The sequence below is a fragment of the Nycticebus coucang genome, chromosome 16, assembly GCF_027406575.1.
Source record: "Nycticebus coucang isolate mNycCou1 chromosome 16, mNycCou1.pri, whole genome shotgun sequence".
Classification (NCBI taxonomy): Eukaryota; Metazoa; Chordata; class Mammalia; order Primates; family Lorisidae; genus Nycticebus; species Nycticebus coucang.
In genome coordinates, this window is record NC_069795.1 from 8,297,838 (window position 1) to 8,320,438 (window position 22,601).

General features: G+C 42.1%; 1 protein-coding gene across 5 annotated transcripts in view; it reads right to left on the bottom strand.

Moving 5' to 3' along the window:
- Window positions 1-21,828, bottom strand: part of DYRK1A (dual specificity tyrosine phosphorylation regulated kinase 1A) — a 154,036-nt gene extending 132,208 nt beyond the window's left edge. For 3 of the 5 annotated variants that reach the window (XM_053564832.1, XM_053564827.1, XM_053564828.1), the window contains exon 1: window positions 21,341-21,828. The gene's annotated coding sequence lies outside the window, so the exon portion shown is untranslated. Of the gene's footprint in view, window positions 1-20,669; window positions 20,793-21,340 lie in introns of those variants that run through there. The other 2 variants (XM_053564831.1, XM_053564830.1) reach the window with 2 other exon arrangements.
- Between the last annotated feature and the right edge of the window lie 773 nt (window positions 21,829-22,601).

The following is a 22,601-nucleotide window of genomic DNA, read 5'->3' on the forward strand; positions in this document are numbered from 1 at the left end:
TCTAATCTATAGAGATATCACTGATAATAACAAAGAACTTAACTGAAAGCTATTTCAGAAACAAAACTCACAAAGGCTTAATAATAGGGATTTGAAAGCGGTAAAGTGGAAGACTTACAAGGAGTCAGACACTAGACATGTGTAGTTCTTTGGAGCCATAGCTCTCTACTCAATCACACATATGAAACACAAAATTACATTTTGTTGTGCATTATACTTATTGGATTATATCAGCTGCTATCTACCAAACTTCAAGTTTTGGAAGAAATTCAAATTGGAAAGTTCCAATATTAGATACTTAGATACTGAACTAATACTAGAGGCCCTTCACTCAGCCATGTATGAACAAGATTCTAGTCCAGGAGACACAATGTATAGAATAGAACATACATGGTCCCTGATGCCATGCAATTATTTGAGCGTTTGCTAAAACATGCTCCACAGTAGCCATACAGAATAAAAACTAACAATGAAGGCTAAGCCCTAACCACGACTTTATGTTTTAGGGAAAATTACTTCACCTCTAACCCTCAGTTCTATCACAGGTTAAATAAAAACAATATTTTGTTGGGTTTGGTATATGTATGCTTATAAAGCATTCAGGGCTTTATAAAGATTGTCCCAATTATATTAAAAGGTGAGAAAAAGATTTCCTATAATATGCTCATGTGAGCTGTGAATCTCCAAGAAGGTAATTTTCTCCAAGCTTATTTCCTTCATACCATCTCAAGGACAAGTATTCAGCAGAGCACATTCTGGGCAAGAGGAGCTTCTTACCATCTGTCCTGCTACTAATCCACTAGAACTGATTGCTGTCTCCTTATCCCTCCGACTCTTAAAATTTTTCACCACTACATGGCATCCACTCTGTAAACCTATATAATCACTGTTACAAGACTACTATGCCTAGATTTTGCCTGCTAACCCCCGACCATCTTAGAAACGGTATCTCTCGGTCTAATTTCTCCTCCAGTACCTAGAAAGAACACATGCATTTTACTCTCATTCTCCCAACCACCCAGCAAACACTTAAGGAGTGTTCTATATGCCAATATATCAACCCTTAAAGACACACAGTAAACGAAACACACCACTTGATCTAAAGAAAGCAGATATCAAAAAAAAAAAAAAAGGAGAAGAATGAAAAGAATACAAAACTGTAAAATTCAGCGGAACATGTGATGAAGTAACAAGGAGGAAAAGTTTAGGGAGCTTTGACAGCTCCCATGACCCTGCCTCCTACTGTTGATGCCCTATGCAAACCCTCCCCTTGAGTGTGAGCAGGACCTGTGACTTGCTTTACCCAACAGAATACAACAAAGGTAACAGGGATGTCATTTCTACGGTTATGATTCTTAAGATTATACTCCTGGTCTTGCCTACTATAGAAAAAATTCTAAGTGCCCTGCTTAAAAAGGTTTAAGCCATAAAATCTTTTAATGATGATATATTGATTTGAATAAAAAAAAAGAAAAGAAAAGAAAAAGAAAACCAAGAACTCACTGATTTAGGTCAATGTGTTCATTTTACAGAAAGAGACAGACTTCCCAAATTAAGTGATTTGCCTAAATCCAGTGATTTGCCATAGCAACAAAAATTTTAAGTGAGTGGAACTTAATACATTTTTCCTGTACTGAAAAATAGCTCACTATTGAACCTGCTAAATAGAATATTTCACAATGTTCAATTTGGCTTATATTTTGTCACAAATATTGTCCTCGTTGTGTTTACAAAGATTGTGTTCACCATGCTTACAAATTAAATATATATGATATCTAAGTCTTTGACTAAAGACCTGAAATCATAATTCCTTAAAAAAGAACTGTAAACCTGTCTTGCAAGGCAACTCACTTTCATTGGTTTTGCAAGTAAACCTAAATGACCATGGTGGAGAGAACCACATGGCAAATTGTAACTGAGGGCAGATGCCTGCCAACTGGCAGCAAAAACTGAGGCCTTCAGTCTGAAGCACACGAGGAACAGAACATGGCCAAAAACCACATAAGCTTACAAGAGATCTGGTCCCCAGCTTCCATCAACATTTTTATTGCCTTTTAAGAGCCTAAAGCAGAGGACCCAGCTAAATTGTACTCAGACACCTGAGCCACAGGAACTGTGAGGTAATGAATGTGTATGTATGTATGTGTACTTACACACACACACACACATATGTATTTTTTAAGGGACAGCGTCTCGCACCACTGCCCAACCTGGAATGCAGTCATGCAATTATAGCTCACAGCAGCCTCAACTTCTGGGCTCAAGTGACCCTCTTTCCTTAGCCTCCCAAGTAGCTGGGACTACAGATGTGAGCCACTATGCCTGGTTTATTTACGTATATGTATTAAGCTGCTAACTCTGCAGTGATATCTGATATCATTATGTAGCAACAGATAAATACACTATTGCAAATAAAGTTCTTCCACCATATTCACACTATTTGGCTGAAATATTGATTTTTCACCTTGTGTATATCAAGTCAACTTCAGTCATAATCACAACTGTTCTTCAGCAAACTTATGTACCAGGATGTCAACTTTAACCACAATCTGCCCTTGCATTCTGTGACAGCCACTTTAATAACCTTGTCTGCTAATCCCATTATCTCTGTCACTTCTTTCTACTAAATTTTCTTTCATGTCTTCAAATTCAATCTTTTCTTCTATAATGTCTAAAATGCCATTAATGCCACCCAGTGTTATTTTTCATGTCACATATTACAGTTTTCACAACCAGAAGTTTGATTTTCGTCTTTTTGAGACCCTCCATGCCTCTGATTAACTTTCTGAACACAAGAAATACAGCTGTAATAAACGCTGTAACATGTCTCAGTTCTAGGTTGGCTAGATCTAGATTAACTGATCTCCTAATTGAATCATGTTACCAACCCTAAGTTTTGATCGGATGCTGGACATTTTACATTGCTGGTGTTGGGATCTGTTATATTTCTTTAAAGAATGTTAGACATTGTAATGGCAAGCAATTACATTACTTTCAAATTAGTTTGGTTCTGTCAAGGCTTACTTTTAAGCTTTTTTCAGATATAGCTAGAATAGCCTTTACTTTAGGATTGGTTTAGAGTCCCACTATTAAGGACATGACCCTTCTGGGTCTCAGTTAACATTACAACAAATGAAATCTTTCTACTCTGGCTACAAGGTATCCAAACAATTCTCAGATCTCTTACAGATTCTCCAGTAAGTGTTCCTTTATGAAAGTGCACCTTATGTGTGTACAGATTAGTATACAGGCTAACATTTAAGGGGACCACTACGTAGATGTACAGAACTTTCTTTGCATAGCTTCCTCCTCTCTGCAACTCTGCTCCTCAAATTAGGTCCACTTTGGTCTCCCCTAACTCCAACTTTTGTTTCCTCAACTCTGTAAGGCCACAGAGCTCTATGTGGGATCCTCCTCCCTGCACTGAGGTCTGAAAAGTACCTCCAAAAAGAAAGCTAGGGCAACACAGGGTTCACCTCATCTGTAAGAGATTACAGTCCTGTGCTGCCTTTTATCTAGTATCTTTTTTTTTTTTAGCCTAGATCTTCAAAGTTATTCCTTGTGTTTTATCCAGCTCTGTGAATGAATGGGATCTTGTCATCTCGTCATTTCTGCATTCCTAGCCTCTAGAACATATCCTGACCAAGAATAGGCAAGCAAATTCAGCAATTAAGTTAAAAAAAAAAAAATTTATGTATTTGACTAAATATACACCGTGAACCCTTCTCATTAGTAAATTCTAACCTAGACGCAGGTAAGTCCAACCCTGAAGAGTTCCTTAGAATTGTCCATTATCTTTTTTTGTGTTTTTTTTTGTTTTGTTTTGTTTTGTTTTGTTTTTTGTTGAGACAAAGTCTCACTATGTCGCCCTCGGTAGGGTGCCATGGCGTCACACCTCATAGCAACCTCAAACTCTTGGGTTTAATTCTCTTGCCTTAGCCTCCAGTAGCTGGGACTACAGGCGCTCGCCACAACACCCGACTGTTTTTGTTGTTGTTATTGTTGTCATTGTTGTTTAGCAGGCCTGGGCCAGGTTCCAACCCGCCACCACCCTAACCATTGAGCTATCTGCGCGGAGCCTATTATCTTAATTAGCATCATCCAAGTAAAAGATTTTAGTTGCACACAAAAGAAACTAGCTCTGGTTTGGTTTCGTTTAAGCTGAAAGAAAGTTATTAAAGTATGTTAGGCAACTCACAGAAAATCCCATAAGGGTCAGGCTGGAAAGCTACATAGTCAAGAACACCCAAAATTCAAACCACAGATTTGGTCCAGTGAGGACAACACAAGATTCCATCATTACAACTTGTACTGATAGCACCAACACCAGAACGAAGTTCTGCAGCCGGACTCTGTCACTGCTGCCTCTAGAACACCAATAAACTACAGAACACAGATTGTACAAAGTGTCTGCTTCTGCAACTCATTGGCTTCTAGGTAGTCAGGAACCAACAGGAGCAGAGCCTCAGGTCTCATGATTGCACCCTACCTGCACAGGGGCAGGAAAGTGAGCAACAGGCCCTCATAAAGGGAAGAGATCGCATCTCCCACCAAGACTCCTGAGGTAAGGAATCCCCCAAAGGCAGAAAGGTGTTAGATTTTGCTTGTTATCTTGAAAGACTAATGAATCAGTGGTACAAGCATCAATCCCTGCATGCCATTACCTATTTCTCCAATTAAAGATTTAACAGAAATTGTTCCTTTTCTAAGTATTTAACTTCACAGCACTTTTTATCATCTGAAGGTAGCATATGCAATTCTACTATGATCAACCTAAAGCAAATTTGCCTCCCTGAATCTTGGTTTTCTAACTTATAAAATAGGGATAATAACAATTATCTTGCAAGGCTGCTGAGAATATCAAAATAACTAATAATGAATTATCCTGATATTAACTATCCCACCCACCCCCATGTTGCCAGAGATAAGGCAACAAGTAGCTTAAAGCAGTCCAAAATGTCATCAAAACAGAGTCCAAGACAAAATAAATAAATAAATAAATAAGAAGTAAAATAGCTCACCCAAGCCAAGACCCAGGTTTTCCCTCACATTTGTCTCCAGTGAGCTCTGGCTGAATTGAAAAGCTTCAGGAGGGCAAAGACCGTATTCATCTATCTGATTCACTGTCTCGAGAGCCTGGCATGGGACCAGACACAGAAAGAAGATCCTCAATAAATAGAGTACGATTTCCTTTCCCAATATTTACTTTGTAAACTAATCCCTTAAAAGTGATTAAAAAGCTCATCAGCCTGACAGGATCAACAGCTTCAAAAATTTTCTAACTGCTAGACTCACTCTTTTGAACACCTTTCCACACAATGAACATTTCCTTCAATCGTTCTTGTTTTGTCATCCAAACTTAAAGATAAAGCCAAAAAGCATCCAAACAAACCACTTTAATTTTTCAAATAAAATCAAAGTTGAAGTTTACTTTAGAACTTAAAGTTCTTAAAACTTAAAGAAGATAAAGCCAAAAAGCATCCAAACAAACCACTTTAATTTTTTAAATAAAATCAAAGTTGAAGTTTACTTTAGAACTTAAAGTTCTTAAAACTTAAAGAAGATAAAGCCAAAAAGCATCCAAACAAACCACTTTCTCAACTTTTTAAATAAAAGCAAAGTTGAAGTTTACTTTAAATGTACATCTGACAGCTACTCCAAGTGCTGAATATCTATATTCCAGTCGGTTTTCACTGTTAAACAAACTTCACTATGCTGGCTGGCAATGGGATTATCAGACTGATTCCTCTCCACAATTCACAACTGCTACAAATGACCACTAAGAACTATACCCATCTCAGTAAACTATACTACTAAAATTTATTTACTCCTTTATAGAAGGCAGAATCTTTCCACTCCACATTTCCAATACATGTACATTTGCTGAGTTAATTCATGAATAATTTTCTAACTACATAGAGCTTACCAATCCTATCTTTTCAAAAAAACTCACCTTTCCCTTAAGTCTCTAATAAGGAAAGAGAACCTCTTTTATTCCTCATTCAGCTTTTACTCCAAATGTGCAGACATCCCCGTGCTGTAGTTCTTTGATCCCTGAGGCCAGCTAGTAAAGACCAAAACACTAGTGCTTACTACAAGCCAAGCACCCTGCCAGCCCAGAGATTGTAAAAGGGAGCAAAACACCACTGCACCTGATCTCTCTGGGGCTTTAATCAAACAAGCACTAAAAAAAATTACCAGCTCTGATAAGCATTATAAAAGGAAGAGTACATAGAAGGAGAAAGGCTTTTTTAAAATGAAAAGTTGAAGGGGCATGAGGGAGGAGCCTTCCCTGACACAATGGTATCTGAGCTGAATTTGGAGGAAAACAAGTAAAAGAGGTGAAGATCCCAGGCCAAGGAAGCAGCATATGGAAAAACCAAGAGACCAAGAGCTTTGCACAAGCCACATGATCCAAACCTGTGAGATGAGGCTCTAAGTAAGCTGAGGCCAGATCATCCGGGGATGGGGGGGGGGGGGGTGAGTGGGGAGGTGGTAGGTTATAGGCCCTGTAACTACTTTGGTTGTACTCATAATCAGTCATTAAAGCTTTTTTTTTGTAGAGACAGAGTCTCACTTTATGGCCCTGGGTAGAGTGCCATGGCCTCACACAGCTCATAGCAACCTCCAACTCCTGGGCTTAAGCGATTCTCTTGCCTCAGCCTCCCGAGTAGCTGGGACTACAGGCGCCCGCCACAACGCCCGGCTATTTTTTGGTTGCATTTTGGCCGGGGCTGGGTTTGAACCCGCCACCCTCGGTATATGGGCCGGCGCCCTACTCACTGAGCCACAGGCGCCGCCCCATTAAAGCTTTTTTTTAAAGACCACAGAATTCATTTATCTGTTTACTCACATCTGTCTTCCATTTCTGCCCACTCAAGTAAACTTTCCTTATTCCTTGACTTTTCCTATATGCTCACATCCTTTATGTATCCATATCTTTGTCTTATTCAGCAAAAAACCAAGAAACCAAAGTGCCTCCCTTGAATCCTAAAATGCCTGTCTTCTATTTTTTGCCCTCTCCATAGCTGACTCTACTACTGCTGAGTAACTAGGTCTTCAAACCAGTTCCTAAGTAAAGTCACCTAGCTTCACGGTTATGAACCGTACCACAGAACCATAAGAAAGAAATGAAAGGGTAGCACCCATAGCTTTCGGTGGGTAGGGAGCCGGCCATATACACTGAGGCTGGTGGGTTCGAACCCCACCTGGGCCAGCTAAAACAACGACAATTGCAACAACAACAACAAAAAAAAAATAGCCAAGCGTTGTGGCAGGCACCTGTAATCCCAGCTACTCGGGAGGCTGAGGCAAGAGAATCACTTAAGCCCAAAAGTTGGAGGTTGTTGTGAACTGTGACGCCACAGCACTCTACCCAGGGCGACAGCTTGAGATTCTGTTCCAAAAAGAAAGAAAAAGTTTAATTGTGAAATACTCAATGAGATTCTATTAGTTTTCTTACCACTGCTGTTTGAAAAACTTTTACAAAACAACATTTTTGGGAGGCTGAGGCAAGAGAATCGCGTAAGCCCAGGAGTTGGAGGTTGCTGTGAGCTGTGTGATGCCATGGCACTCTACCGAGGGCAATAAAGTGAGACTCTGTCTCTACAAAAAAAAAAAAAAAAAAAAAAAAAAACCTTTTATACCACAGAAGTAATGTCTTTCAATAATAAACTTCTGATGTAAAGATTAAGTTAAAAAAAAAAAAACACCACTGTGGTGTCAGCTATTCTTTTCAAGGAAAAATAAACAAATTTTTCAGCAGACAGTATTTGTCTTAAGGATAGAATCCTGTTTTCACCTACATAAATTTTTAACTCAAAATTAACTGTTGAAAGTACTCTAAAATGAGAAAATTTTTGACCTTCAAACCATCAAAAATTGTTTAACAGACTTTATGGACTAGAAGCAATGGCTCATACCTGTAATCCTAGCAGTCTGGGAGGCTGAGGCAGGTAGATTGCTAAGCTCAGGAGTTCGAGACCAGCCTGAGCAAGAGTGACCGTTTCTACTAAAAAAATGAAAAATGAGGCAAGAGGATCACTTGAGCCCAAGAGTTTGAGGTTGCTATGAGCTATGACACTATGGCACTTTACTGAGGGCGACAAAGTGAGACTCTGTCTCAAAAAAAAAAAAAAACCTTATGTTCCCTTTAATGAAAAATTAATTATGTCTATTCTAGACTGAGAGTGCTCAAACATACTAAAGGGACTTAAGTATTCCCCCCAGCAGAACATAACCTCCATGATGGCAAAGACAAGGGTAGCCTGTTTCAGCACTCACTCCCAGGCTAGTTCCGTATTTGGTACTAGTAGGTTCTCAATATAGTTTTAATCACCCTCTAAGATAAATTGCTCACATGCTCAGCTATTCTCCATTTTACAACGCATGAATTATGACACAACCTTTTCCCTTCCAGAGTCACAGCTCCTAACATTGCCTTCTCCCACTGCCCCCCATTCCTTTTTTAGCTCGTCCTTTATGGTGCTAAAAATTATTCCACCTGTCCCTAATGGAAGGTCTGAAGTATGATAATAATTCTACCTTCAGTTCTTCAACAGCTCCTTCAATAGCACCTGTCCCACTAAACCGATCACCAGTCACTGCACTCCTAGAACCCATTTAATATGCTGCCAACAAAGTTTAATTCTCGTCTTTTTATCTCCAAAAAGCTAGTCACACTTCTCTTTGAATTCAGAAATACTTTGTTCTGTTGAAAATTAAAGTAAAATTAAGATTTTTTTTTAAGGTTTTCCTGTCTGTCTTCTAGTTTTCACCTCCTCTAAGTCCCATCCAGCACCTATACCCACACTGGCCCACTTTCAAAACCCTCTTTCTCAGTGTCCCCTCTCTCTAACGCAGCGATTTTCAACCTGTGGGTCGCAACCCCCAGGAACTGTATTAAAGGGTTGCGGCATTAGGAAGGTTGAGAACCAATGCTTTAACACATAGGAAAAAACCTTCAATCGCCTCAAATTCAAATTCCTTATCATGCTTAAAACTCATCTAACTTCCATTACAACTGTCCCCATCTCTTCTTAAGCATACCAGGTGTGCACGAATGCCATCTCTCTCTCTCTCTCTCTGACACACACACATTCTCTCCAGGCACATTACTCTGTCATTCTTAAAGTCATTTCATTTCCCCACCCCAAAGGACTTCCTCCAGTGGACTGTCAAGTCCCCAGGTTCTACAATAAAAAGCCTATTCCCTTTCTTCAAGATCAAGATCCAGTCCCATGTGGTCCACAATACACACTCAGATCCTCAGGGACTTGCTTCTCTGTGGTCTCCTGGTTCTTCACACGTCAGTATCTCTGCTAGATACTGTGCTAATTTTTCCTGCATACACACATCTATCTCAACACTGAAAGCAGAGGTAACCAAATCTTACTCAAATCTTACTCATTTCTATAGTCAAAAGTATCATCATTTACATATCTTATACAGAAAACACTCAACTGCTTACTTCACCCCAGAGCAGGAGTCCCCTTTTTCTTTAGACATTTACAACTTATAAAAACATCAGTTATCATTCAACGGAGTAAATAAAAGAAAACCAGAAAATACTTTAACTACCGTATGTATCTGACAAAGAATGAATATTTTGTTGTTTAAAAGAAAAAGCTTATAGTACAACTTAAGATGTTCAAGCATAATTAAAGAAACGCAAATGTTAAAAACTAGAATCATCACTCGCCTACTAAGTTGACAAAAAAAAATTATTTTTTGGCTGACCACCACTGATCAGATAAATTGACAATGATTTAACTTGGATACTTTTGGTGAGATGTGGGGACCCAAGCACTCTAAGGTATTGCTAGTGAAAGTATAAACTGGCGCTACTTTTTGGAAGACAATTTGGCAATATATATTCAAATGTGCATAAACCTGGTGAACCAGCAAATTTCCTTGTGCATACCTATCCTATGGCCAATGCTCACAGAATACAATTACATGCACAAGGAAGTACATTGCAGCATTGTTTAAAATCACAAAAATATGAATTTAAAGGCCCTTCAATGGGGAATAAAAATGAAATATTTACCAACCACTAAAAACAACAGAAAAATAAATAAAAACAGCAGAGAAGCTCTAGCAGTCAATACAGGAATATTTCTAAAATAATAGCAAGTAAGGAGCTGAAGTTGCAAAACTGCATTTAGTATGAGCCCACTTAGTTTTGATTTTAAGAGCACAGACACAGTGTACATACACATCCCAAAGTCTATGCACTTAAAAATAATGGGTCATACTAAACATATAGTTTTGAAACACAATACATATTAAACGTCTGATACATGTGTGTGTGTACAGAACATTTCTGGTAGGAAAAACTAAATAGTTAAGACCCATGGAGCACAGAAAGATAGGACATGATCTGCCGCACTGTTACAACATGAGATGGATTTTTTTAAACTATGATTATATACTATTTATTAATCTTTAAAAAAGAATTTCCTACATGATCAGCACTGTCCCTTATATTTTATCCTTGATTTGCTTAAGAATGTTCAAATAGGAGCCCTAAACAAGTGATAAACAGTAAGAAAAAAAGAGATACTCCCTCTGGTCCAATAATTAATCAAGCCCAGTGGGTTCTAGGGAGAATTATCCAGTGTCATTATCAACTCTCAGTGACAGGAAGCCATCAAGAGGCAGGTGAATACAACCTAGCTCTAGCCTCTAAAGCAGTGGTTCGCAACCTTCCTAATGCTGCAACCCTTTAATACAGTTCCTCATGTTGTGGTGCCCCCAACCATAAAATTATTTTCGTTGCTACTTCATAACTGCAATTTTGCTACTATTATGAATTGTAATGTAAACATCTAATATGCAGGATGTATTTAGGCGACCCCTGTGAAAGGGTCGTTCAGTCCCCAAAGGGGTCTCAACCCACAGACTGAGAACCACTGCTCTAGAGAATACTCATATGAACCTTCCTGTGACTAAACACCATAAGCCAAAATTTCTCAAACATATCCTTCACCTTTCTCAAGAAAAGACACATGTACTGTATTCTTCCCAAAAAGCTGAGTGCAGTTGCTAATCTGATTTTTAAAATGACAGTCAGCTAATTCACTGTTAATAACCTCATAACAATAAAGAATATTCCTCCATGAATATTCTCATTTTAAATGAGGGAATCCAAATCTACATTAATCTAATGGAATGAATTCCAACAATGAGAACTCCAAGCAACTGGATTAAAAGCAAAGTAGTAATGTGGGGACAAGACCCACCCATGATCCTTCTACTCACGCCAAGTAAATGGCTTCCTATCCATATTAACAATACATATTTAAAAGTTTCAACTTCTCACTTTTAAATATTCATTTGACTAAGATTATTTTTCTATAGGATTAAAACGACAACTGAGCCCTTCGGTACTATTAATAGAAATGAGCTTGTACATTAAAAGGTACACTAAGGGGTGGCACCTGTAGCTCAGTGGCTAGGGTGCCGGCCACATATAGCTAGGCTGGTGAGTTTGAACCCTGCTCGGGCCAGCTAAACAACAGTGACAACTATAACAAAAAAATAGCTAGGTGTTGTGGCGGCCGCCTGTAATCCCAGCTACTTGAGAGGCTGAAGCAAGAGAATCGCTTAAGCCTAAGAGTTTGAGGTTGCTGTGAGCTGTGACGCCACAGCACTCTACCGAGGGTGAAATAGACAAGACTCTATGTCTATGTCTAACAAAAAGCAAAAAACTAAATCCAAAATACTCCAAATACTGTTTACATATGATATAATCATAACAGTCCAGAATCACATTTCTAACACAAAATAAAGTATCAGTTAAACAACATGCTACTAGGCCCAGCAGCATCCCTTCACTAACTAAAAGCATAGCTGCATTTTTCTAATTTGACCATATATGTATACACTGCATAAGTGATAATCTATTTAAATTTGTATACTATAGTTCAAAAGATTAATGACCCAAACACACAAAATAAAACTATAAACATAACCAGTGCAGGCTTTTGCTGCGCGGTTCAGCCACCGCCAGGTCCTATCAGTCTCTGCCGCCCCGCCAGTCAGCGTCCCGGGGGCCGGCTCAGTCCAAAGCATTCCGGCATGCCCCGCTACGAGGTAACTTTGATCCTGAAAGCCACTGCAGCGGCCAGAGACTGCTGCTGCTTAGGCCTGGAGAACCTGGGCCAACGCGCGCTGCCGTATAAGATCTCCACCAACAGCACCCTCGAGGTGGGTATTTCTTCGTGGATTTTTATGCACCAAAAGCAGCTGTTGGAAGCATGATGGAGCACTTGTCTCGAAACACTGATATGATAGACCGAATATTATAAAACATCCTCTGACCCAGGAAACAAGAGTGTGAAGGGATTGTCCCAGTCCCACTTGAAGAAAAGTTATATTCCACGAAGAAGTGAGAAGATTGACCAGATTTTAGCCCTGAATTTAATTCCCTATCATTTGCACAGCACAGTGATGTGAATAGTGTACAGGTTGGCCTTTATGTGAGAGTGCATTGCAGGTGCATCTGATTTTCCTAGGGTTTTTTTTTTTTTTGCAGTTTTTGGCCGGGGCTGGATTTGAACCTACCACCTCCGGCATATGGGGCTAAAGCCCTATTCCTTTGAGCCACAGGTGCCGCCCTTCCTAGGGTATTTTTAAATCTTGGTCCCCTTTGCTTCAAGAGACAGGGAGGCTGCCCACTGAGAACTACTCTGTAATCTGCAATCCCAGCAAACCATTCTTGATCTTGTTTTCATTAACGTAATTTCTCTGGCAGGACTTTCTTCTCACGACAGCAACATCTTTTTTTTTTTTTTTTTTGTAGAGACAGTCTCACTTTACCGCCCTCGGTAGAGTGCTTTGACATCACAGCTCACAACAACCTCCAACTCCTGGGCTTAGGTGATTTTCCTGCCTCAGCCTCCTAAGTAGCTGGGATCACAGGCGCCCGCCACGATGCTCAGCTATTTTTTGTAGCAGTTTGGCTGAGGCCAGGTTTGAACCCGCCACCCTCAGTATGTGGGGCCGGCGCCCTAGCCACTGAGCCACAGGCACCGCCCTGGTCATTTTTTTTTTTTTTTTTTGGCCGAGGCTGGGTTTGAACCTGCTACCTCTGGCATATGGGGCTGGCACCCTACTCCTTTGATCCACAGGCGCTGCCCAGTAACATCATTTTGATGAGCAGAACTTGTAAGACTGCCTAAGATTGTGTGCTGGTCATCCAGACTATTTAACCGTGCAAAAATAAAACTTGAAGGCCACTGGATTGTATGGACAACTTTTGCTCATAGTTATAAACCTGATTGGAGAAAAAAGAAAATAACCAGTGCAATTGGTTGTCATTTCAAAGTTTACTTCTGGAAGTTTCTTCCAAAGCATTTGAAAGTCTGACAGGCAATGTTTAATTATCCCTCAATTTTTTCCTTAAGTAGATACAAATTTTCATGCTGACCAAAGACTACATATACCAACCTTCTTTGCATCTAAATATGGCCACATGACTAAGTTCTGAGCAAGAAGAGTGTGAACGAAAGTCATGTATGTAACTTGCAGGTTTGTCTTTAAAAGGAGGGGATGTGCATTCCCCATACCCTATTCCTGGAAGATGAATGTGGCAGGTAGCCACCTGCTACTGTAAAGAACACGATACCTCCTTATCATAATAAAGCAACAAGATAGACGAAACCAAGGTCCCTCATATCATGGAGCCACGATACAAGGCTTAAAATTACTTATTACTGTTGCTTTATGAAGGAAAAATAAACTCATTTAAGCTACTATACTTAGTCAGACACAGACCCCATCTACATTCTAACTAATACATATAGAAAGTTTAAATCTAGTTACCTGAAGACTGGATAACAATAAGAAAAAAAAAAATTTTTTTTTTTGTGGCTTTTGGCCGAGGCTGGGTTTGAACCCACCACCTCCAGCATATGGGATTGGTGCCCTATCTCTTTGAGCCACAGGCGCCACCCAAGAAAAATGTTTTAAATCATTAAAAAGTTTACATTTACGGGCGGCGCCTGTGGCTCAGTCGGTAAGGCGCTGGCCCCATATACCGAGGGTGGCGGGTTCAAACCCGGCCCCAGCTGAACTGCAACCAAAAAATAGCCGGGCGTTGTGGCGGGTGCCTGTGGTCCCAGCTATTCGGGAGGCTGAGGCAAGAGAATCGCTTAAGCCCAGGAGTTGGAGGTTGCTGTGAGCTGTGTGATGCCATGGCACTCTACCGAGGGCTATAAAGTGAAACTGTCTCTACAAAAAAAGGAAAAAAAAAAAAAAGTTTACATTTACAACAGATATTTAGTTACCTAACAACCCAGCAAAGCTAAAACTCTCTAATCTTTTTTTTTTTGTAGAGACAGAGTCTCATGTTATCGCCCTCGGTAGAGTGCTGTGACATCACAGCTCACAGCAACCTCCAGCTCCTGGGCTCAAGCGATTCTCCTGCCTCCACCTCCCAAGTAGCTAGGACTATAGGCGCCTGCCACAATGCCCGGCTATTTTTTGGTTGCTGTCGTCATTGTCGTTTGGCGGGCCCGGGCTGGATTCAGCCTGAGCCGCAGGCGTCAAGCCTTCTGTTTATTTTATTTTACAGACAGGGTTTCTGTCGCCCATGCTGAAGTGCAGAGGTGCCATTACAGCATACTACAACATCAACTTCTGCGTTCAGGTGACCCTCCCAGCTCAGCCTCCAAAGTAGCCAGAACTTCAGGTATGCACCACCACAACTGGCCTAAAACTCCTAAAGTGTTATTCTTACTTTAAGTCACAAAAAAGCTTCCTGTTGGATAACCCCACTGTGGAGATTATTGCTACTGTGCCATCTTACATTCACACGGTATTTTACACTCTTAAAAAGCACCTCATTACAGTATCCCATTTCAAAGTCTCGAAACCTGGACAGGACAGGTGGTGCTATCCACGTTTGGCATACAGGATAGTGAAGTGAGGAGATGCTGTTCTGCCCAAGACTACACAGCTAAAAGACTGATACCATGGCAGGATTCAGCACATAAGTTCCTCATTCCATCACTAACTGTACACACACATATAACAAAACCTGCTATGTTCTAGAGATACAGCCATGATCAAAAAAGACTTATACATGAGCCAGGCAGGGCAGGCAGCACACAACCGTAATCCTAACAATTTGGGAGGCAAAGGTGAGAGGATCACCTGAGGCCATAAGTTTGAGGCTGCACTGCACTACAATTAAACCTGTGAATAGTCACTGCATTCCAGCCAGGGCAACAGAGCAAGACCTCATCTCTATTTTTTTTTTTAATAAAAACAATCCCACAGCATTTATTATCATTTTGAAATAACATAAAGGTAATCGTAACCATACAAACAAATGTTTTAGAACTATGTTTCCAACAAAGTATGCCAAAAAATCCTGTATTGCCTTTTCAACAATGTCTCACTTCATTGGTCATTTCTAGGTGGAGACACTTTGTAGCAGAGTGATATTATCTCCTTCTAGCATGATCCGACCTAGTTGTTTTCTTGACTTTGTTCTAGAATGAATCTCTTCAGCATCATCTAATACAAGGTTCATATACTCATCAAAACCAAGGATACAGCCCTCCATCTGCACAGTCACTTGCTCAGAGAGCCACACCTGGATCCAGGATCTATTTTGTAAGTATCTGAAGATGAGGTTGATGGGCTGCACCATCACCTTCTGCTGCAGAATCTCACAAAGACCACACTCTGGTTTTTTTTTTATTTTTTATAAAAGACTGATTCCTGTCCAAATGGACTTACAGTCTAATAGAGTGGGACAGACATTAAGTGAATAATTACATAACCATATATGAATACGGATGTAGCTATCTGCAACGAGAGTTGTGAAAAAAAAGCAAAGGGTCTTACTTGGCAAGAAGAACGCATGGCCAAGGAACCTCACTTGGACTGGGGTTTGGGAAAGAGCTCTCTGAAAAAGTAATTTTTATGCTTAAACCACAAAATGACCATGAATGAAGAAAGGAAGGGAGGCAAAAGTGGGGGAAGGAAGGCCATGAAGAAATTTGCATGTATTACCACAATCTTCACAATCCTATGCTAAGGATGATAACCCTATTTCACAAATAAGGAGACTGACACAGTAAACCCACTGTGCCTAAAGTCTCATTGTCAGCAAAACCTGTGAGATTCCAGATCTTCCTGACACTTCTCTGCTCACTGTCTCATAGGCAGGTCATCTTTCCACATTATTACGCTGCCTCAAATGCTAGCTATAACTAGGTAACAAGCAGATTTTGCCCAGATGTCACACTTGGAGCGTATTTTTCACCTAAACACATGCCAAGATGCAAATCTTAACCATAGATGTACATACAATTTTAAAAACTGAAAAAAAGTCAACTCTTGTCACAGGAAATTTCATAGACTTAGAAAAATCAGGGGATTATTTAATTAACAGGGGTGTTATTTAAAATACAGTTGATGATGCAAAGCAGTTTATCCCGTGTTAAACCACTTCACTAGCACCCCCCACGCCCCCAAAAATCAATTTGAACATTTCAACTATGAGGAGATAAAATTCAAAACAATTCATCAATTGGGCAGTGCCACATACGCTGGGGCTGGCAGGTTCAAACCCAGCCTGGGCCAGCTAAAACAACAATGACAACTGAAACAAAAAAATAGCCAGGCGTAGTGGCAGGCCCCTATAGTCTCAGATACTCGGGAGGCTGAGGCAAGAGAATCACTTAAGCCCAAGAATCTGAGGTTGCTGTGAGCTGTGATGCCACAGCACTCTACCGAGGGTGATGGCTTGAACCTCTCAAAAAAAAAAAAAAATCCATCAACAAGAAAAAAGATGAATTTAAGTCATTACTCACTGTATATCAGATACAAGCAACATGTCACTTAAACAAAAGTATATGTTTGTAAATTTAATAACACTAACTTAAAAAAAAAATCACCTTCTACAAGAGAAGATACATAAGCTCTGGGAGACCAACTGCCAACATGCCAAAATTGTTCTTTATTAGCAAAAAGTGTGCCTACGAGGAAACACATCATTTTACATGTTCAACGTAAAGTATCTCCAAAAAAGAATTTTAACTCATGACAGAACTCTGGAAGATTTCAAAGCAGAGGCGAAACTTTTTAAAAAACATTTAACTGGTTTACACAGTGTAATATTTCCAAGTCATTTTGTTTTCATATATCAAAAAAAATGAAACTAAAGCTGCCTGTAGCCACAATAACAAACAAGATTTGTCTTACATTATCCAATAAAAACCTTGATATTTTAGTCACATGAAATCTACATTTCATTTTCAAGCACCCAATGGTAAAACTTTACAACTGAAGCATAAAATTGACATAAGGCAAGATTTCAAGAGTTCTTCACCTGGCAGCAAACGAGGAGAAGTTTTAGATAATTTTCAATAATTTAATGATTTTTCCAAATAAGCAGTAATTTTAACTCCCCCCAAATTTTAATTCAAAATGGAGCAAGCATTGGGTTATGAATTACCACAATTTCTCCACCCAGAAAAACTGCCCAAAAGTCAAGATAACATATGGTAAGAAGTCTTTTACAAGGCATAACCACTAGGTAGACATAAAGGGCTACTATACTAGTCACACAATTCACTTTGACAGATCAAGCTGCTAGGATCAAGTTTCAGGTGACTGGGTCTCATAGTTGAGTAATGTCTTTACTCCTCAATCAAAAATAGACAAGCCATCAAAACACTCGTCAACAGAAAGTAATTAGCTCAGTTTAAATTACTACTTAGAAATACAACAAAATCAAACTAAGAAAGTTTTGGTAACGAAGAACCAAGTTCTTAACAAATGACTCTTTGGGAAATTTTTAGGTAGAAGGGTTGGAGGAGACATTGCTTTGTGTAAGTGTCTATGTACGCAGGAAATTGAAAGTTCTTTGCCATAAGAAGAAAATTAATAACAAAGACAAACTGGGCGGCACCTGTGGCTCAGTGAGTGGGGTGCCAGCCCCATATACTGAGGGTGGTGGGTTCAAACCCGGCCTCAGCCAAACTGCAACAAAAAATAGCCGTCTGTGGCTCAAAGGGGTAGGGCACCAGCCCCATATGCCGCAGATGGTGGGTTCAAACCCAGCCCCGGCCAAAAACTGCAAAAAAAAAAAAATAGCCAGGCGTTGTGGCAGGTGCCTGTAGTCCCAAATACTCAGGAGGCTGAGGCAGGAGGATCGCCTAAGCCCAGGAGGTTAGGAGGTTGCTGTGAGCTGTGACACCACAGCACTCTGTCGAGGGTGACAAAGTGAGACTCTATCTCCAAAAAAAAAAAAAAAAGAAACTGACACACCCCTAATCACAAATACCAAGAAAGTCACAAATTAAGTAAGCTCCTTCTATCAGTCTTGTTTTTAACATCCTACATAAAGGCAAGTCCTTTTATCCATTAATACCATTACTTCTGTCCGAATTTTCTTCCCATAACTAGGTATTTGCTAACCATAAACATGCAGTGAAAACACCTCTGGGCTGCCTAAATCTCTAAACTATTTCTTTTTAAGGTAAAATTTTTTAAATGATAACCAAGATACAATACAAATTAGCATTTTCTTTGTGTAGTTACAAAACAAAACTGCATGCCAAAGGTCATTGTTTACAACAAGTTGTCTTGAATTTTGCTCTGGCAGATATTCATCACTATAAAAACCTATGTAAGTTATTTGAACACTTTGTTGCACTTAACCACTCTCATCACCACCACCAACCCCCCTCCTGTTTTTAAATCATAAATACCGTAACTCTTCATGAACTAACGAGTAGACATCAAGATAACATTCTAGAGAGAAAAAATTTTTTACTCAATGGTCTTTTATACTACCTACATTCCCTAACAAGACATTGCATTAAAATGGAATATTTTCATTTATCTTAAATGACAATGCCTCTGAAAATCTGAACTAGCTTATTAATATTTTAATAGCTAGCACATAGTAATTTTCTATGTTTAAGACTTCTAATAAATCCCACAAAAAATGTCTTTAAAATGTTTAAGAAATGATCTTGTACCTAAATCTCAAATTCCTCATAACTAAGATCTCACTGGACGACTGACTCCATTCCCCTGCCCCTTCCAATAATTACCATTCATTCAATCAACTCTATTCCTTCAAATCAAAAACAATGTTTGGCTTGGCACCCATGGCGCCAGCAACATGTAATGAGGCTGGAGGGTTCGAACCAGGCCCGGGCCAGCTAAACAACAAGGACAACTACAACAATAAAAAATACTGAGCATTGTGGTGGGCACCTGTGTTCCAGCTATTTGGGAGGCTGAGGCAAGAGAACTGGATGCAACAGTACTCTACCAAGGGCGACATAGTGAGACTGTCTCAAAAAAAAAAAAGAAAAAAAATCAATGTTCAACACCCACCATGTATAAATGAGTGTGTCCTAACCTTACAAATACAAGGAGTGACACTACTATAATAAATTTCTGAGCTTATGCCTCCCTTTATATAAAAAATGAACTTTTTATACCCAGTTTTACAAAAGTTGATGTAGACAATGACAGGTGTACTTAACTTTCTGGCAAGCTACCTTTAACACCACTCCCCTGCCAAGGCAAATCCTCTGAAAGTACTGGGATACTTTAAGTGTACATTAAAAATCTCTTAACCCGTTTCTTGCAAACATGAAATTTTAGTTCTACTCTCACATTTATAAAAATCTATCTGAAAATAATTAAGAAGTAACTGATCAAGGTATGAGAAAGTTAGAAACAAAAGCTAAAGGTCATTCCACTGATTCGTTAAAGCATCCCAAAATCAAAGTACTAAAAATATTCATTAAACACTTTACATATCCAAAGTACAAAGGGTCAGAGAGAAACTCCGTGTTCAAAAAAAAAATACAAAATTTAAATTCACACAAAACTTTTTCTAAGACTCATCAATATTTAAAAGATACCTATTATCAAAATTAAGTGTGAAAAACAAAACACACCAAGGAATATTTTTTAACTCCCTACATTAAAAAAAAAAAAAAACTGGCCACATGATTTTCTTTGAGGAAAAAAAGACTGAAAAGTTTCTTGGCTCATCTCAACGTTTCCCTTCTACTCACTTCTGCAAACCAGAAAGGAATTCTACACTGAAAACTACACATGGACACAATCTCTAGGAGTCATTACACGGAAATCGCTCCAAAATTTGCCAGTATTTATAATAATGAGTTAACCTAGTGTTTAATAAGAGCCCAGACTGGCTACTGACTTCTGGCTCCCTGTTGTATGACCTTAGGCCAGTCAATGCCCCCCAGGCTCAGTTTTCTCATCTGTAAAATGGGTAACAGTTCCTACTGGTAGAGTAAGCAGGTTAATACACATAAAGCCCTAACAAGACTATCTCACACTATAAAACCCTAACCTTTTAGTATAAAAGCAATGTCATAAAAGGTATTTTCTGACAATTTGGACGGAATTCAGAGAACCAAATGGTGCTGGCATTCAACTGCTGCACCTAGATTACGAGATTAATATAACCTAGGATTGGGCCAAAGGCACAGACAAGTAGTCCGAGTCCCTGACTCACTACTTTCACCATTTTTAACTATTTCAGACCAGGGAGGAGCCTTTCGCCAAGCGTTGAATTCAGCAGCTTTGGTGACTCCCAAGCGAGAGTGGGTTTGTGCCTAAAAATAGACTCGTGAAGTTTTGTTGCAATACACAGGTACCAATTCTAATTCACGTCTCCTCGACCACCAACTCCTGCAGCTGCTAAGGAGGTCTTCACTTCGTCTCGAGTGGCCGGGATTCCTTGCACTCCCCGCCCAACTTCGGAGCACACGAACTCCCCATCGCTCCAGCGCCGACCCCAAAGGGCCGCCGCGGGAGCGGGCTCCCGACCTTCGCCGGCGCCCAACTTGGCCCTGCTGTCCTCCCCTACCCGGCAGCCAGCCCCATTTTCTTAACCTGTGCATTGTCCTTGCAAAAAACCCCGGCGGTTCTCACACTGGTGGGGACCAAGAGGAGGGACGAGGGAGGAGCTGGGGAAAGAGGATGAGGAGGAAGAGGAGGAGGAGGAAGAAAACCTCCACCCCTTCGCTCGGGCGACCAGTGAAGGTCTGGCGCTTTCTTCTGCCCCCCAGGCCCCGGCTCCCGGGAGGCCGCGGCCCCCGCTCCCACCCTCCGCAACTTTCCCTCCGCTCGCACCCGCCTCTCCTCCGGGACCCGGCCTTCGGGCTCCCTCCCCCGGCGGCCAGCCCCAGGCCGGCGGCGCCTCCTCCTAAAATGGCAGGTCCCTCCCTCCGCCCGGCCAGCCTCGGCGCGGGCCCGGCTGCAGGCCGCCGGAGGAGCCGAGCGCTGGGCCGGGCCGGGCGGGGCCGCGGCCAGGCCGGACACTCACCGGGACGATGGCGGGGCGCTCGCGCCGCTTCCTCCGGTGAGTCTCAGCCTCCGGCTCCCGCGCTGCGCTCCCGCCGAGGCCTCCGCAGCCTCCGCAGCCAGCGCCGACCCAGCCGCCTCTCTCCGCCCCCGGCGTTCCCGGCTCCTGGCTGCGCCGCAGCCTGTTCAGTCTTTCTCCGGCTCGCGGTTCCAGCGGCGCCCGGGGCCGGGGAGGCGACAGCTCCCTCCCCGGCAAATACCGCAGTCCCCGGATCCCAAGTCCCGGCGGCGGGGCCGCGCGGCCCGGCCCGGCCCGGCGCTGAGGGCGGCGGCGGAGAGGCCGGGCGCCGAGTGGCGGCCGCTCCCGGCGGCTTCTTCCCGAGAAGGATTTTGTAAATCTCACAAAATGGCGCGCGCTCCGAACCTGCGCAGCGAGAAGCGCCGGGGCCCGAGCGGCGGCGGCGGCGGCGGCTCCTCCGCCAGGAGAGCCCGAACTGCCCGCCCCCGAGTCCCCGCACGGACAGACAGACACTCGCTCCTACACTCACACACACACACACGCACGCACACTCGCTCTCGCACACGCTCACTCGCACACACACTCGCACACTCACACCGGTCCCGCCCGCTCGCCGGCGGCGGCGGCAGCGGCACCAACAGCAGCAGCAGGAACAGCAGCAGCAGAAGCGGCGGCGGCGGCGCTCGCACCCCCCGCTCGGGGTGTCCGCTCCCTGAGCCCGACCTGGGCCGCGATCAGCAGCAGCGACGGCAGCAGTCTCCCCGGATACCCCCGCCGCGGTTGCCGCCGCCACCCCCGCCTCACTCCAATGGGGCTTTTTATTATTATTCGGGCGGGAAGCGAAAGGGTTTAAAAAAAAACCAACCAACAAAATGGCGACGGACCGACCCGGTCGCTATAGCAACTGTCAATCAAAACGCAAAACCCCGGCTGACGTGCAGACGTCCTTCTCCCGCCCCCCGGCCCCAAGCCGGCGGGCGGGGCCTGTTGCTCGGGTAACGGCAGATTCCGTTCCCTCCTTTCCCTCTCCCCTGCGTACCCGACCAACCACCCAACCCCCTCAGGTCACGTGAAGGATAAATTCGGAGCTCGGGCCCGCTACGAGTGTCAGAGGAGGGCGCGTGATTAGCCCGGGGGAGGGGAGAGAAGGGGAACGGACGGGCAGAAGGAGGGGAGGGAAGGGGCCGGAGTAGAAGGGCGAGGCGGCGGCGGCCGGGCCTGTACGCGAGCGCCGCCGCCTCCCCGGCCGCCTCGCCCCGTCCAA